General features: G+C 39.6%; 1 long non-coding RNA gene across 1 annotated transcript in view; it reads left to right on the forward strand.

Moving 5' to 3' along the window:
* LOC112487067 (uncharacterized) overlaps positions 1–15,585 on the forward strand; it is a 20,215-nt gene extending 4,630 nt beyond the window's left edge. Inside the window, exons 2-3 of the long non-coding RNA XR_003049795.1 lie at positions 13,627–13,753; positions 14,058–15,585. This is a non-coding gene — a long non-coding RNA (uncharacterized LOC112487067). The remainder of the gene's footprint in view (positions 1–13,626; positions 13,754–14,057) is intronic.
* The last annotated feature ends 480 nt before the right edge of the window (positions 15,586–16,065 follow it).

A 16,065-nucleotide genomic window follows, 5' to 3' on the forward strand; every position in this document is an offset into this window, starting at 1 on the left:
TGAATACATATAATTTAGATTGTATCACAATCTAAATAACAACTATTGTTAAAACATTAAGCAAAATATTCATTCCAGCTGAACAAGAGATCAATTATATATATATATATATATATATAAGTTTTGTTAGGCAGTTAAGAATTGTGGAATTATGTTTCAGGTGTTTTTAATGTTTTTGTTTTTCATCCTCTGTGATGAAAATATGCAATTAAACACAATGTTTCATAAGAATAATTTCAATAAAATCAGAGCAGAGCAGAGAAGAGAGCACATTTTCAAAAGTAAACATGGACGGTTTCCACGAACAACAACATTAACAAATGCAGTAGAGGGAAGCTACTGAATTGGTGAAGAATGTGGAGTGAAAATGGAAAGCATAAGAGCATGACGGCAGCAGATGTTGAAAATTAAATACATGCAGCATGTTGCTAACGGGGCTTGTTCCTCTGATGGTGGACTCTGGAGTCGCCCCGGAGGAGGGGGTGGGGGGGGCAGCTGTTGTAGGTTAATACTTAGAATTTAACATCCAGACAGTCATAGCTGAAATTTTTGGAATATAATTTTTTGTGTGTTTTTTTTTTCTGTTTGAATGATTGCGACGGAGAGACGGGAACATCAGCAGAGTGAAAGTAGGACAAATGTTTTTGAGTAAATTTCCTTCTGGGGAAAGTGATCCCTGTTTGCTCCACAGTGACCCTGCGCTGGTGCTTGATATACAGCGTACATCCTGTAAGATTGCTTACAATTGCGACACACTGTCTGGCTGTTGAATTGATAACATTTAAACGGCTGATTTGAACAAATCTGAGAAGGCAGGATCGTTCCAGTCACATGTTGAAGTCTGTGAGTGATAACCATTTACTGCTTGGAGTTTTGGAAAAGTCTCCACAGTACTTGCTCACAAGGTTTTAAGGTAATTGTATATGAAGTATTCCAAAAGGTCAACAAGGGAAAAATGCCCTTTTTCTTAGTTTGTATAAATTCTTGTTAGTTTTGCTTCTCATTGCTGGACTTCCTGTGTTTCTTCAGTATTTCCCATTTATGTAGTGAACTCTTATCTTGCCAATAACTTCCTGAAATTTCAAAAATGAAGCTCCTCCCCATGAATAAAGTCACGATTACACCGCACGTCTCTGATAAATTTGTACATGACTGCATGTTCAGTGATAAGGTGATACGAAAAATGTTACTTCCTGTCGGCTCATGCTAAGGTGCACTAGTTGTACAGTTAGGTAAATGGTCAAATTTACACTCGAAAGGAATGGTGTTGTTGCAGCCACGGGCGTGTTGGACAGAGTTGAAAGCTGTCTCGGTCCCTGGAGGTGAGCTGGGATCATTACCTTGACTTTTTTGAAGTGTTTGGCCTTTTGATGTTTCTATGTTCTCTTTTAGGAAGGCCTTTGCCTTAAGGAAATTTAATATCACTCCTACAAATTTCCTGTTAAGTATAATTTGACTTGAGCATCTGTCAGAGAAAGAGTCATTTAAATGCATTGGTCATGGTTAAAAAGGCATAAAATGAAGACAGATTAGACGGAGCACCTTTCTTTCAAGGCGGCTCTGGTGGAGTTAGAGGCCAACCTGGGGCACAAGGACCCAGCAAATCACTCTTGCTTCCAATTCTTATAACTATCCAATTCAAAAGCCTTTGGGATCCAAAATCACCTCTGGCTGCCACGGACGTGACCAATCATCCTGGCCTCTGCTGCAACTGTACTATAATGTCTGGGTCCTAGTTGCTTGATATTTTATTTATGCTCGTTCAGGGGAGTTGGGACTGGATTGTGTTTCTCTTTGTCTCTGACGCTCTGAACACTAGAGAACTGCTGTGCTGTATCTACCCGTGTGTACACGTTCACTGTCGTCCCTTGAGTTTTTATTCGGATGTGTGGGAGGATCTTTATCCGACTGTTCAGTCTGGGATATGACTTGTCCATGAAAGAATCATGAGAGATGATGTTTAACTCACTCCGATTAAACAGCCAACAGCACAGCTGCTCTCTTTAGGACAATTCAGGAAAGAAAACTAGTACAGAAATGTTTTATAAAATAAAAATCAGTAACTCTTTTCATTATGTAAACAGAAGTGTTTTATTAAGTACTGTAAGACATACACACCTGCACTGCAATGGAAAATTATTGTTTAAAACGAACAACAAGATAAAAAAAAAGTTGTGACCTGAACCTAAACTGATCTTAGAATATAATACTTCTTTAGTTGTACCTGTTTTTACAAAAAATACACAATATCTGCATCTACATGTATTATATCTGTGATGGTTTGGAGTTTCCTTAGTGGCCAGGCTTTTAGGCAGAGTGTTTTATTAATATTTGAATTTGTACATTACCCTCAAGAAGTATTTTTCATAAAAATGCAAGTAGTGGGAAAAGATGCCCTCTGCAGGCTTCTCTTAGGAAGATGAAGGTGGTGGACTGTGGACACTGAAGTCTGATGTTGGTCACATCAGACCAACAGGATGTCTGTGAAAGCAGAATTAAGCAGTTAACATTTCATAACAGACAACCACAGACTGTTTGGCAGCTGGGTTGATCTGTTCCTGTCAGTTTAATCCTCAGCTTTAATGAAAAGAACATCAGATGGTAATGTTTTAATGGAATCAAAGCTTTAGTTGTAAATTATAGACTTGCGATAATTACCAAATTACTTGTATTAGTTTTATTGCAGTAGTAGTCAATAAATTATTAGCCAGTTGCTAAAGTTTGGAGAAGAAGTTGTTGAAACAATTGTCAAAAACGTTGTCAAAAAACAAACATGCTTTTATAGTCCTGCCCCACAGGCCTCGTTCTTCTGACACTGCTGGGTGGAGATGTCAATGAATGAAGATATGTTGCCTGAGCAGAAGATCCCAGACATTTTCTGCAGGGGGAAATAAAAACAATATATTAGTTTCACAATGGCTTGAAAGAAAAACAGAAGAGGGCAGATGAAGATTCAGAAAACTAGAAAAGCAGCAGCAGCAGCAGCAGCAGCAGCAGCAGCATGATGTTTCTGTACTAGTGGTGTGGTTTTTTTTGTCCAAATAATTTATCTAAATTTGTTTTTAAAAACATTTGGTAGATTAAACAAATGTCCTTGTGTGACACAATTATGACATTTAACCCTATAACGTATTTAACATTCACATGTAAATCCTGGAGGCTTTAGTTCTTTGAATATGACATATAGATTAGTGGTGATGATGAAGTTGAACACTGATATTTTATGTTCCTCCTACGCTATGAAACAGATTAATAATTCCATGCCTTTGCACTGTTCTTTTTTTAATTGTCTCACTCTAAATGTATCACACCAAAGCACCAGTGCAATTAACCCTCAATACTGTATGTTCATTTAAAAAATTAGATGGGCTCCAGTGTTAATTGACTAGAAATGGTTAATCTTCACACTTAATGGATCACCTTGGGTCTTAACTAATCACTGATTACAGCCCACGCTGTACTAATATAGCACCAAAGTGACAATGACTTTGACAGCCATTAAATGAATGTGACAAAATGATTTTCACTTATCACTCTTACTTTACCCTAATACTAATTATCACCCTTTACAGTGTGGTTGGTACCATTATCATATGGGCATAAACCAACCATTTCTCAGTATAACAGGACCTCAGTGCATTGAAATAACACTATTATCATTTTCTTAGTTCAACAACATCAGCTTTAATTGTGCAGAATGTGAGAAATGCAGTGATGTGATGTTGGTCCTGTCAGGGAACACCTTCAAATGGGATCAGGTGTTAAATAACTAGATGACGCGCAGTAGTTAATCGGTGTGAAGTTCTAACTTTATCCTCTCTCCCCCACATTGTCCCAAAGACGGGGAGGGGAGAAGATTCACTCCCAGTGTGGAAGTGCTGCGGAGTGGGCTGTCAGAGTTCATTAGTCCAAACCGTCTCTATCTGGGGAGGAATGTGGCCAGTGGTTTAAAACCAATTTCCATTACCTGTCTTCGTTTTATTAACTTCTATACCATTACCAGGGAGCTTCCCTTTGACACTGGTTCCTACTCACTGTCTTGTATTTGTGAAAGATCCCCCACACTCTCCCTGCACTCTCTGTGTTCCCTTTCATTTCCCATTGTGGCACAGAACCTCGGCATGTGCCAAAGGTAACTGGTGTTGATTGTGAGACTTTGTACACAACTTAGAAGAAGACTGGAGATCACTCCCCACTGATCTCAGGTAATCTCTAATCCCTGGATTACTCCAGTAACATCAGTGTGTTTTAATTGCTGACTTTAATTGACACGTCTTCTTGTCCTGCTCCTGGTACAGCATGTGTGGTGTATGGTATAAATGTGTTTTCCAACACCACAGCTGGTGCATCTTCGGATTCATTCGTCCGTGAATATGGCCGTCTATGTGTGAAGGCTGAATAAAATGGAGGTGTGTGAACCACCTCTTACTAACTACCACTTGGGAGCATAAGCAAATGGAAGAGGAGGTGAAAGGCCAGGTGTCTGCCACCACGTTTAATTAGAAAGACTGCATGCTTTGTCCTCTGTACATTTGCTCCAGGCGTTCTTTAATTGCCCCATTCCCGTTTTCTACCAGCGGTCCCTTCTCTACTTCATTAGTATTCCTGGTGTTCCAGCATTTGAATGTTGTGTTCAAGGATGTTATGACTTACAGTACTTCAAACCAGTGTCTTCAACATTGGCCAAGTCGAATGTAACAGGAAACTGATTTTAGTTTGAACTCTGTGACGTTGATGAGATCAGTGACGGACATGTGATAATGAAGCTATCAAGAAACTCCCAACTGTTGTTTCATTAACAGGAGAGATGAAGATAATGAGAGGTGGTGGTGGTGGTGGTGGGCTGTTAGATGAGAGAAGGACTTGAAGTCGTACTTTCAATCAATTCTCAGGGATTTAAATCCTGAAAACATTTTCAAATGAGTCTGTTCTGTTACAGACAGATGTAGGGATCTGCAGGGTGAGTTTAAGGCTATTTTTTTCAAATATCCTGTTAAAAACTGGATCTAAAATAATTCTGCTTTTGCTTTAATTGCACTTAAATATTATTGTTTTAGTCCCGATTCAACACTTGCATACATTTAACTTTATTTTAACAAAAATGTTATTGTCTTGACCTACGTACATAACAAAATGTGAATGTCTAAACCCTAGGGCTGCTGGGTACTGTAGTTGAGATAATGTAATTGGTAATGCTGATGGTACTCAGCAGGGTTGTTACTGTAGTTTTTATCTGTTCTCTCTAGATTTGTTTATTTTCACTGCAGACTGAAAATTGGGTTATTTAGGTTTAAATTTACCATAAGTTTAAATGCAGGTGTGGGAAGTAGTAGTCGTGGTTTTCCTGCCTGTTTACCTTTGACAGCTATTTTGGAACTCAAAGATTAACGAGTAAAAAAAAAAAATTGAACATTTTTCTGAAAGGCTGAGAACACGGAGCAAACGTAGATTATACTGTACAGTTCATCTTAATATGTCATTTGATGGGTGTAAGAGTAATTTGGCTGTAATTAAAAAAGAGCAGAAAATCCTTTGGGTCCAGTTGGTCTCTCTGCAGCCTGATTCAAACACACATACGTAGGATGCTGTGGCCTCTATAATATATATTTGGATTTCTGGTCCGTGGGATAAGGAAAATCCTTCATGGGATGAAACTCTACTAGGAGAGTTACTTAAGTATTCCTGACCATTTTTTCTCATTATCACATTTTTCCTCTTCACAGGTGAGATTATGGCCGGTGTTTTATTGTTTAGCTCTGGTCAATCCCTTGCTTTAAGAATGGATTTAATATTATTTCTGTTTAATCACTTAAGTATCACAGTGAAAACTCCAGGTGAAAGTCGGGGCAAACCTTCTGCTCCTTTTCGCCTTTTTTCATCAAATTTGATAACTCTGAAACGATCGTTCACATTTGAACAGACAAACTGAAGGGAAATGTTTTCTGTTTGTATTCCACGGTCACTCATCTAAATATGTAAAGAGCTCCTCAGCAAAGATGCAATGCATTTACATAAAAGACATCCTTGCAGTACCGCCCATCCGCCACTTACGGTGCACTTTATAAAATCTTCCTGATGCCTCGGCTCCTGTGTGAATTTCAGAATGGACTTGGTACCTGGCTACCTGCTGTTTTAAAAGGTTCTCTTTGGTCTCACAAGCAAGGCTGACACCTAAGGAACCCTGCCTTTGATTGATTGTTCAGACCATTGATCTAATTCTGAAAGCTTTGAATTACTCCTCTGCATCCTTCCACTTTTTTTTTCATATGGAGCCGAGTAAACCTAATTTTCTCCTGCTTCATGCAGAGCTCCTCACTCCAAGGTGGGGAAAACAGAGTGAATAAATAAATCAAGAAAGCTGAGAAACAGGTCTCTTCACAGCAGCACAGAGATTTTTATAGACTGGATCAATTAAATTTGTCTTATTTGGGACGATGGGGCTCTGTAACTCGATAAGAGGTAATGTGGTTGAAAATGTCTCGCACTGTGCAGCCATTAGGTGAGAGAATGTTACCATAACATGTGGATTACAGAGACATGTGGCTGGCCTCAGCCAATTACAAAGAAGAGGAGCTCAGAAAGTGGAGGTGTGGGAGGGTGTCATGAGCTGAGACCTGCTGTGAGGGTGTGCTGCAGAGAGGGAGTGATCACAGCTAGAGCCTGATGGAAGCCAGTAATGCTTCATAGAGACGAGGGGAGACGGTGGCTTCTTAATTTCATCACTGCAGACAAAACACCCACAGAAGGAGAAACCAGAGCTTTTTAAACATGTAGTCAGTGAAGTGTTTAATCCTTTAGAGTCGACACTACCAGTACGTTAACCTGCTAAGTTGAAGTGTCAATCAAAATGAATCAGAATGATTTAGTCATGATTTTAGTAGCTGTCTATTTTTCTGTATATTACTAGAACAGAAAGACAAAGAACAGCAGGTAGATGGAGATGATTACAAGTGGTGACAAATCCAAATGATGGAATTGCTAATATGGAAAAATGTCCAAAACATTATACAGAAGTAAATCCTAAAAATCCTACCAAAAGTAAGGAATAAACATTTGGTGAAATGTAGTCATTACTGTGCATCTTGATGAAGTTTTGTTTCTAGAACTTTCTTTCAAAAAGTCCTTGTCCTCAACAATATAAATCAGTGGCCAGTCTCGTCACAGTCCATTTGACAATTGTGCTGGTCAGTTCGTCAGTCGTAGACTGCCCTGTGATGCTGGTCTCATGCTGTGTATTATTAACTATTAAATGCGTTAAAATTTGAATCAAATAATGTAATTTTCAACAGTCTGTTTGTATTTACTGTCATGAAGGAGTTGAGGGAGAAGTTTTTCTACAAAAGTCTGATGAAGAAATGTTGGATATAATTTAAAAAAAGCTTAAATGCAGGATTGATTCAGAACAATGTTTACCTTTGACAGATTGTCAAATGGAGTGTTTTCTTCTTTAGTTTGATGAGGTGTGTTTTCACCCTCTTAGTATTTTTAATGTTGTCTTTAAAATGGTCTCTTTTCTGTGTGTCTGTCCATCAGCGTGTGTGGGTGCGTGCATGTGAGAAGAGACCCACTTCTCCATTAGGAAGCTCAGATATGTCACTTGCTGTGTAAGAGAAGGATGGAAGCACCGAGTGCCTCAGGACATTGTAACAAAGTCCCTCGTGCCCCCACTTCCTCTTCCACCCCCACGCGCCACACAATTACCCACTCATGTCTAATTGGCATTTGAGGTTTTCTCTGCTTGATCGACCATGGCCACATCAACATGAAGTGGTTGGACAGCAATTGCCAAGCTGTGACTTAACTGGTATCACGCATTGTTACTCCTTTAGCTCCTTACATAATTTGCTGATGTAAATTTACTCTGCCTAATTAACATCATCAGCCTGTGATCTGAACAGACATGGGATGTTTCCGTTGCTCGGCGCTGCTGTCCGTTTAGCTGATTTCTGAATGGCAGAGCGTGTACAGCTCTGTCCGCAGGCCGCGCCGGGTAAATGTGGGCAAATCGATTACTCACTACACGCACTAGTTAGTGTGTTGTGTGGGCTGGAGATGAGAAGCTGGGTGGGGAACTAACTTTGACAAATTAAAAAATTAGGTTCATCCTAGTCTTTGGTTGATTGAAACTGAGCAGTTAACCAGTCGTGATGGTGGAGACGCTGGTGGAGACGCTGGTGGAGACGCTGGTGCATGGGCAAAATAGAAATGACAAAATCATTCCAACAATAAAAGTCTTCCTTGACTTTGTTTTTAAATCGTTGAGGTGTAATGCCCATAAAACTGCTTCAGAATCTACAATTGTGTTTACGTTCAAATCTGGTAGTCAAATTACACTCCTATAATCTCTAATATCATTACACATGCACAGCTCTGGTCTTGCCCACAGCTCTATGTAGATATTTTTGGGATTAGCCTTCACTGTTTACTTCAGTCCTTAGGGTGAAGACATGCCAATAGCAACAATGTTCCTTTGATTGTAATCTTCTGTTTGGGTCCTAAAAAGAAAACAACGGTGACGTCCCTGAAACCGTCCACCGTTGGTTTGTTATTATCCCAGGGTCAGTGAACATCTCATTCCCACATCCCTGCTTCAGCTTCAGCTCCCAGAGCTGCACACAGCAGTGTAATCTGTGCAGTGACACTGTTACAGAGAGAGAAGAGCATATACAGTACAGTCAACATGGTTCTTCTTCTGAAGAAACAACCAACATGCTAACCCATGCTAATGGATGAGCATCAAGTTCATTTAGATTTATTTAACAAACTCTTTTCTCAATCAATGCTTTTAAAAATGACAAACACTTTAAGATGGTATTTATTATATATCATGTACACTCTGTTCACCTCAAGATGCAATTAAGATGAACAAAGTGTACATAAGACATACATTAATAATTCATGATGTAATTCATTATAATTTAAATATGTTAGCATAAAATGACACACAAAAACACAGACATATAAAATCATCCTAATTCAAACCATGCCATAGTTCTGTTCCTCAGTTGTTAGTACTCAGGCTGTGGGTGATAAAAGTGATTCTCTGAATTAAGGAATGGATTTTTGGCTTTGTCTTGCGTTAGTGAAATAGTTTTGTATAAATCTGTGTGGCAGCTACATCAAAACGTTGAGACTTGTTTTGACACCAGACATTCTTGTTTAAAAGTTGAATTGTGCTCTTTGTGATTGTTCATTTTTATATATTACAGAATCAGGTTGCTTTAAAAAAATATTTCTTATTATGTTGATAATTCAGATCAATTCAGCTGAGTAAAAATAGACTTTGTCTCAAGGTTCTACTATCTCTCATTGAGTGACGTCTCTTTGACAGTGTTGACTGTCCCTCTCACCTTTGTGTTGGTTGGACTTGGTTTCTTTTGAAATTGTTATTCTCGCTGTGTTGCATCGGTACACAGTGTCTTATCCATACACACAGAATGATTTCAGATTTCTATTGCTTCTCTCTTCCAAATGGTTCATATTTCATAAGGCCCACATTTGCCCACTCTTCTTTGAAGATCTGTGCTGAGCTTCTGCAAAGACTTTGGCCAGTAATCAACAGGAATTCCCCCCGAGGCTGAGGCTCATAGGTGCTGTTTATGTTGACCAATGCACCCGCAGTCCGGAAACCAGAGGAGAAACGCTGTTGGGATTGAAGCAGGTGGGTTCTGGGCTTCAAAGACCAAAAGATAATCTACCCCCCCAAAAAATCTAAAGCCCGGCTCTGAAATGTGCTGAACATCTTGGAGCTCCTGCTCACAAAGACAAAGGCTCATCATGTGGTTCCATCCATCTCTGGAATGCTTTGATGCTGCTTATCCCTCAACTTTTGTTAGTTTATTTGACTGCGTTCTTATGTATAATATGTATTTCAAATGCAGGCGCTTCTTTAAAGAACTTACACAAAAATCCTGCAAAAATAACCTCGGAGTTGGGAGCTTGTGCTAAAGTAGCAGTTGATTCAAAGGCTCAGCCGCAAAGTCTTCCATAACACAGAGGGAAGAGTGCTGGGTCAATCACTGGATAAACTGCAGGAAAGAGGTTTCACATAAGCACAAGACTTTATTTTTACCGAGTTTTTACTGTTTTAATTTTGTGAGCAGAATGAAAAGAGTGAAACTGACTGATGTGTAAAAAGTAGAGAGACAGATCTGTATGTTGACCCTGTCTGTCTGTTGTACATGACACGTTTACCAATTTTTCTCATTCTTTTATGGTCATATTTGCAAATGTAGAAGTAAAAACACTGACCATTTATATGTAGTCCCAAAATAAATTGATAAAACTGTGCCTCATTGAAACCCTCAGTTCAGTACTCTGACAAAACACTTTGTGTGTGACCCATTCAACACAATGCATGTATAGTTGGAAAGTGCTAATAAATCCTTATGGTCATCACAGGAAGGGTGATGCTTCTGTTTAGGCTAAAGGTGATTATGTAAATATTTTATCTTGATTTAAACAAATGTCAAATTCATGTAGTCAAATCTTTGTCATTTATTCATCCTTGTAAGCAAATTAACTTTAAATTACAATATTCACTATATGGTTTTAGCTCAGTTTGAGTTCATGAAACGTGAAGTTGTTTGTGGAGACTGTTTGTGTTCTTTCTGCCTGCAGAGGGTGATGTTGCCCTGGACTTTAGCTCAGGTCCTGTGTAATACAAAGCACCACATCAGCTTCCTCTTCATGGCTTTTCCCCATATTCATGCCAATGCAAGCAAATCTGAAGCACTTAATTATATGTACTTTTACTCTTTTTATGATTTTTATTTGCATTGAAACATGTTTCCTTCCCTCTCTCTTCCCGTCATTGGAGTGTTCTTTATAGAGCAAGTATGTAAAAAAAAAAAAATCTGCAGACACATAGTCAAATTACATTTACCAGTGCATTAAACAGAGCTTTTTAAAACCGAATGGTTTAACAGATTTAATTTGGTGCAAAGAGGTGCAGGTAAAAGCCACTCAGTGGTCCAGTCTATGAAAATGGTCCATAAATATGACGAATAGTTGAGGTTGAGGAACTAGGTAACGGAGGTCGGAGATGAGATAGAGGAGGTTCAGATATCACCCCCCCCCTGCCCCCCAGGCCTCCCCAGTACCGGCCGTCAGAAGGAACGAAGTAGCCATTTTGTGGCGAGTGCTCTGGTGCGGTAGAGATGAGACGGTTAACACCCTTCTGCAGTAGAGCCACCCTCCTCTCTCTCCCTCTAATTTTCTCCCTCTTTCTTTCCCCTCGCTCGTTCGCTCAGTCGGCTATGAAGACACTTCATCTTCCCTGACAGTATGACCACTGCTGCATGTTCTGATGCGTTAAGGCATACCTTCATTGCATCATAAATAAATCAGAGAAATGAATTTTTCTTCCTGCTTTTTCCTCACGTGTCCCTTTATCTCGTCCCTTCTCCCATTGCTGGTTATCTTTGTCACTGGGAAATGGTGTTTTTTTGTGAATTTCCTGTTTGCACTGACACTCTTTACTGTTGTCGTGTACTTGCATATATACCATCACGCTCCAGACCCTTTCCACATTACTGTATCAATCAGGAAATTCATTACTTTTGCTCATTTATTCCTTTATTCCAGGACATTACCAGAACTCATTTGAAATCTATTCCTTTGAGGACATTACCAGAACTCATTTGAAATCTAAATGTAATTAATTTATAAGCACACCAAATGCAAAATAAAGACTTGGACAATATGCCCAAAGTAGTGTCATTTGTCCCTGCCTCATATTTGAGTTGTTGACATGAATTTTGATGTTCAGGCTGTGCATAACAAATGAACTTTTCTCATTGGTGCTTCATAAAACACTCAACCACATGCATATATGCCTACATTAAAATGATGTTTCTACTCACTGTTTTATAAAAATGTAATTATACAAATTTGAACAACCTTGAAGAATGCCTGCCTACAGTACAGTCGTGCTGCATTATTACTTGTGGTGTAAAAGAGAGATCAGATTTTTCAGCGTGAGCCGCAGGGGCCCAACTCTGTGTTCCATGACCTTAACCATCAATCTGTTATGAAGAGGGTGGCCCAGGTCTTCCATTAGTTTCGGAGACATCATCAGACAGTCCCTATATACACTGTCCACTGACTCATCTGTCTGTCCAGTCCCTTGTCCCCGCACTTCTTATCATTTTATCAATCCTGGATTTCTCACATGCTCCAGTATTTTTTTCAGTACCTACTAAAAGGTGATTCCACATATTTTCAGCAAACAAGAATTTGACCAAAAACAAACATTAAAAAAAAAAATCTTACTTTAATGTGATGCTGAACTATTTCCTCCTCCTTAATTACACACTTTCAGACATTATCATCGGTCTGTCATCCCTGTGCTCTGCTCATCTTTTGCAAGAGAAATGGTTTGGGGTTAGTTGTTTTGTTGGTTGTCAGTGGAGGATTCAGTCACAGTGGATTTTTAGGATTAGGTTTAAGATCTGGACTTCAGTGAATCCTGTGTCCCATTTGTGTCAGAAGTACACAATTAATAATAAAAAATGTTTCACATACCAATATTGGGTGATAAAATGGCATTTACTGCAGTATTGTTTTACATTAAAAAATTGAGAATTCTTTACATAATTCTTTGTTCACTGTAAGTTAACCATTGTTGCGAATGTAAGTTTAAATTTAAAGTTTACACCACATACCCATGGTGTTCACTGTGATTGGCTCCAACTGTGACCCTCAACAGGATTAAATGGTAGAAGGTAGAGGCGAGAATCAGTACTAGCTCTTTTGGAGTATTACAGTATGTACTGTAATGAGCAGTATTACATTAGCGTAAATGCTAAGAGCAACCATTCTTGTTTGCACTCTTCTTAATAATTGTATACTAGCTGCTGGTTTGAGGAAACGTTGTTGTGTTTATTAGCAGATGTGGAATTTCTGGTTGGATTGAGGAGAACGTGGATTCAGAGAAATATTGTTAGGAAATCCCTTCCTCTCTCCCCTTCTTCCCTTTCTCCCCCACTGGCTCCCAGCTACCCAGCCCCTGCACCCCTTCCTGTAATCTCCACTCCTCCACGGGTTGCCTCAAACCTCGTGTAAGTTCACCACCAGCCAATTACCTGGCAACCCTGCCCTTATCCCAAGTACAGGCGTGATGCTGCTGCATGATGGGGGTTTTGTATATTGAATTCCATCTCCTGGTGAGATAAAGGGTGTAGAAACAGGGTTCTGCCACTGTGCAAGATAAGTGTTTCTCTCAAACCTCTCGCTGCGTCTTCTGACACAGATTGTAGGAAAAAAAAGACATTGGGGATGGCAGTGGGGGTAACGTTGGGAGTGGAGGGCTGGACACAATTCTGCCGCCATTCCCTCTTTTGTTTTTTTGTTTTTTGGAAAATCTGTGACCAAACATAGATCCAGCTTCTAATAACTTTTTTGTTAGTGTCACTTCAATAGTCTATGGAACTCATACTCTGGAGTGAAAAAACCTCCTCTGACGTCTCCTCCTTGTTGTACACTCACCAAACAGCTGATATTACTCTATAGATCCATAGTTTATCTTCATTTAGGACGGCTATTCAATCTGCAGACGTGACAGTTATGGGTTGAGCAGCTCTGTGGACTATCAGCTTTTATTCAGCTCCTTCCTTTCTCTTTCAGCCCTATTTGTTAGCTGTCCTGAGGATTGTCCCCTGGTACCTATGGCCTGAGCCCGGCCCATCTATCTGTCTTTGTCTGGCCCACTGCAGGGGGAACCACACACTCATTGGTCGTCCCGAGGAACAATGTAAGTGATGGACCACCGTTCATACATCAAACCTGAGAGGCATTTGACAGTGTGGGACAGAAACATTGAAAATAATGACCACAGCAATATGTATGGGGGGGTTAAAAATAGAGCAAAGTTTCTGGTAAAGTTAAAGCTGAGAGTGGTCCTGTGTGACCCGTCCAACCCCGGCCCCCCCACTGTTTTAGAGGTTAATGGAAGTTGCCTTGAGTGCAAAAGCAAAGATGTTTCCAGTTAGCTGGAATGAGTGATATTCAACTGCTTGGACACTAATACGCTCCAATTGAGTTTCTCTCTTTGTCAGAGGGGAGTCGTCCTGCTGCGGACCCTCCCTCACAGCTGTGCCCTTGGCTCCTTCTGCTCCCGCAGCACACAGACAAGCCCAAGTGTCAAAGGTCAAGTTTAAAACCTGAAACTACACAGTGAGAGTGAGGGAGGAGCTGGTACCAATTAGACGAAGCATCACTGATGCATTCTGGTATGTGTTTCTGTCCGGAGCCGGCTGTTGTGTTGCACATTTATGAATTAGTTTCACACTTCACAGATATAATATATTCACAAACACAAGTGAAAAAAATAAATACAGAAAACACATTTAGTCTCAATTGTGTGTAGATGTGGACGCATGTAAAATAGATCTGAAACACATCTGTGTGTGGAAACATGATGCTTTGAGCTGAGTTATTGCTTTCACATGTTATGAACTTGATGTACAGTGTGTTTGCATTGCACTCCTGTTTTAGTTTAGGAACTTGCTGGAGGATTTGAATCTGGTCTTCCACACAAACATCTGTATTGTTCTCTCTCTCTTCCTTGCACTCTCTGTCTCACTCTCTCTCCCCTTTACACACACACACACACAATTCGAGCATCAGCCAACCCACACCTGGAACAGATAAAGCGTCTTTCATGTTTCCAGGGCTATCCTGAGGTCAGTGAGGACTGGTGTTGAGAGCTAGTTTTACTAGGAGTGAGCAAAGCTGGAAAAGAAATGAAAAGAAACCATATATATCCAGGTGTTGCAGAGTTAAGGAAGTTTTATTAGTCTACAATTCCTTCCCTAATGCCTTCCAGCACCACCGCAGAGATGCAGCCACGGCGTTGTATCGTGCCCATCTCTTGCTTATCTTTTCAACACGAAGATGGATAATAGTTTACTTTGTTCCTTCTGAATTATCTGTGTTGTCAAAGACATATAAAACCCTCTGTTTTTGTCATGCTGCATTCTCATTCTTGTTGGAGGCATTTATGGGAGAATGTGTGCTTCGTGCCGAATCTTCCCCTGGAGTATTAACTTCCACTATATTAACCTCTGTCCTCCAGGCTCCAGCTTGGCAGTAACTTTCGCTATAAATTATGTTTCTGAGCTATGAATGTTCTAATGCTTTTAAACATGTCCTGAAAACCAATAAACAAAACATCCACAACAAAGGCATCTGCAGAGAACAGAAGCCACATATCAAACAGTGGCTGATCCGACACGCATTTATTTTACCAACGTGATGTTTTACATAAGAACTTCATTTTTCTTTAGTTTTCTTGGGGTCGTTGTAATCAGGGATATTGTCGTTGCCAATTTTAATGAACTGTTTGTGAAACCTTTTAACAAACACTAGTTATAAACTAGTACAGTTTGTGTTGTTATGCTGGAGAGTGTATTAAATGACAAACCTCAAGAACCTTTTACTAAGAATACATCTTTAGAGATGTGATTCATCTGATGATGTTGAGACTTGCTGTAATCTTCAGCAATCATGTCACTCTCACCAAAAGAAAAAAAAATGTCACTGGTGTATATTTATAATGCAAGTCAGTGTTTTCTGCAAAAAAAAAAAAAAAGAAAAAAAAAGTCTCTCTGACTGTCCTGTAGGAGGCAGATTTTGTTAACGTACAGATTAGGAAGAATTCTGCTGTCCTAAGTATGTAATGAATAACCCAGAGGTTTTTTTTATATATAAATCTGTGTTTTTTGTTTGTTTTGTTTTTTTAGTTACTGTATTCCATTTTTAATTGTGAGTGTTTAAAATGAAGTGGGAGTGGTGCATGACACCTGCATCCCTGTAAAGTTTCCACTGCAGGTGTAATACCCTGTAAATTACCCTGTAATTTACTGCCCTTTGGGAGTGCACTGTCTCAGGGTGTGAAAATCAATAGGACGGTGAAGAGGGGATTGTGAACGCTGTCTATGCTCAGCCATATTATAGCAGCAGTTAGGGTAATTCTGTGATGGCAGGCGATGAGCTTCATCCTCTCTAATGCTCTTTCTGAAACAGATAAATGATTTACAACACTATCGTTTAACCCGTCCTAGC

The sequence above is a fragment of the Cynoglossus semilaevis genome, chromosome 5 (assembly GCF_000523025.1).
Source record: "Cynoglossus semilaevis isolate Cse_v1.0 chromosome 5, Cse_v1.0, whole genome shotgun sequence".
In the NCBI taxonomy this organism is placed as follows: domain Eukaryota; kingdom Metazoa; phylum Chordata; class Actinopteri; order Pleuronectiformes; family Cynoglossidae; genus Cynoglossus; species Cynoglossus semilaevis.